The 2,293-nt window shown below is 40.3% G+C and overlaps 1 protein-coding gene across 1 annotated transcript in view; it reads right to left on the bottom strand.

Moving 5' to 3' along the window:
- The window catches only part of OCIAD1 (OCIA domain containing 1), a 22,072-nt gene that overhangs the window by 1,469 nt on the left and 18,310 nt on the right, over positions 1–2,293 (bottom strand). The gene's annotated exons all lie outside the window — the stretch shown is intronic.

The raw sequence follows: 2,293 nt of genomic DNA, 5'->3' as shown, positions 1-2,293 counted from the left end.
TGAGACAGGGTCTCACTTTGTCACCCAGGCTGTGTGCAGCAGTGCAATCATAGTTCACTGTAACCTCGAACTCCCAAGTAGCTGGGACTACAGGTGTGTTCCACCACACCTGGCTGATTTTTTAATTTTTTTGTAGAGATGGGGGTCTCACTTCATTGCCCAGGTTGGTCTCAAACTCCTGGCCTCAAGAGATCCTCCCACCTCAGCCTCCCAAAGTGCTGGGATTAGAGATGTGAGCCATCCCATCCAGCCCATATAAACATTTTAAAAGAAATAAACTTATGCTAACAAAATATTCAGTGAACTACGACTTAATTTACAAAGTCTTATACACACCAAAAGTGATATTTTTCAAAGAGGTTTTCAATAAGACATACAAATTGGGCAGATCACTCTAATAATATAATCCCATTAATTAACGTAATTTTTTAAATAACAATTTTTGTTAAGTGGCCCTTATTTGGTACTCAAAGGTAAAATCCCAGTGAATAATCAGAATTTTCTAAGCAAAATAACTATACATGTTTTCAACTATATAATCTTTTATTTCACTAAATGTATACTATACTGATACAAAGCAAAGAGGATTTAAATTTCTCCTAATTAGTTCTACCAAGATACCATGGTTGAAAACTAAATTTTTCTTGCTGAGAAAAGAAGAATGCAAAGAAAAATATTATAACCTTCTATTGGGCTTAAAACACTTTACATTCCATTAGTAATAAGTAATTACTGAACTCACTTCCCTTCGCCATACATGATATTTTACCAATTCTGAAGGAGGAAGTGTGTCTCCCACTATCTGAGGGAGACACGAAGGAGTCCTGGGCTTTTATCCCCACCGTGCTGACCATCACTGCATGTCCTTGGGCAAATCACTAAGCTTCTTTGAATCCTGGTTTTCTCAATTATGAAATATGATAGTTTGACTAGATGATCTCTGAAGTTCCTTCCAGGTCTAACACCTTTTCTTATCCAAAAGAACAGTATTTTATTGTTCTAAAATTCTGTGATAAATTAACGAAAATAAAAATTAGAGAGAAGATTGGGGAGAATTTTTTTCACTTATAAAAGCCAAATGACAATATCCTACAATTGTACAGAGAGCACGATTTACTACCTGGGGAAGGTTAAAAAGAACTGGAAGGAATAAAAAATGTAAAACAGCATTGATTTAAATCTAACTGTAATAGAGCCTAAGTCTCGTAGCAGCTACAAAGGAGTGCTTTCTACTTTAAAAGATTACTATCTCTTTGCATTTCTGGTAAAAGCAAGCAGAACTGAAGAGGACAAGCAGGACTTCAACACAAGGAGAAGGCGCCTGTCAGAGAGGACAGCCTCCGGGACAGAGCAAAAGGAGGCCATGCTGGCCCACGTGGAGAGCAGTGACCAAGTGGCAAGCTGGATTCAGAGAGGGGAACAGAAGGTAGAGCAGCGGGCGGACCGACGGCTGCTGTGGAGGGCATGAAATAATATCATGAAACCTGGGCCCTGCTGTAGTCTCTGGGTAGATACCAAGGGGCTTTTTGTTTGTTTGTGTTTGTGTGGAAAAGAAATTATGTAACATGGAATTTTCTAATGCAAATGGCAGGGAAGATGAAAGTCATGACAAGGAAAGAGATGGCGCAAGTCTAGAGTACAGTAGTCCCCCGCTTTTATCTGGGGTTTCGATTTCCTCGGTTTCAGTTACCCAAGGTCAACAGTCTGAAAATATTAAGTGAAAAATTCCAGAAATGAGCAACTCGTAAGTTTTAAACTGCACACCGCTCTGAGTGGCATGACGAAATCTCATTCAGTTCTGCTCCATCTGCACAGGATGTGAATCATCCCTTGTCCACACTGCCTACACCACACGCCTGTTAGTCACTTAGTAGCAACCTAGGTTATCAGATCGAAAAAACACAGTATATACGGGGTTTGGAAATATCTGTGGGGTCAAGCATCCAATGGGGGTCTTGGAACGTACCCCGTGGATAAGGGTGGACTACTGTACAAGAACGGACTGAACGTGACACTGGGAAAATGAGACACAGTGAGAGACAAGGACAGCTGCCTATGGAGATAAGACAGTGACTGTAACCACTCTCTCCCTAATCTACCCACTGCCACCCGCTTCCCTTTCTGACTAATTTGATGTTGTCTTTGTTTCCAACTATCTAGGAAAAAAAAAAAAAAAAAAAGGAGTTGAGGATTAAGAGACTCTCCACAACTTTCAACCAAACTCCTTAATCATGTGAACTTCCATTCTCTCCTGTCTCTGATTTTCTGGAAGGTACTGTCTACCCTCTTGCCC

The sequence above is a fragment of the Propithecus coquereli genome, unplaced genomic scaffold, assembly GCF_000956105.1.
Source record: "Propithecus coquereli isolate 6110/MARCELLA unplaced genomic scaffold, Pcoq_1.0 Scaffold143, whole genome shotgun sequence".
Taxonomy (NCBI): domain Eukaryota; kingdom Metazoa; phylum Chordata; class Mammalia; order Primates; family Indriidae; genus Propithecus; species Propithecus coquereli.
Note: the sequence above shows the minus strand (reverse complement) of the source record. Positions and strands in the feature narration are given on the sequence as shown.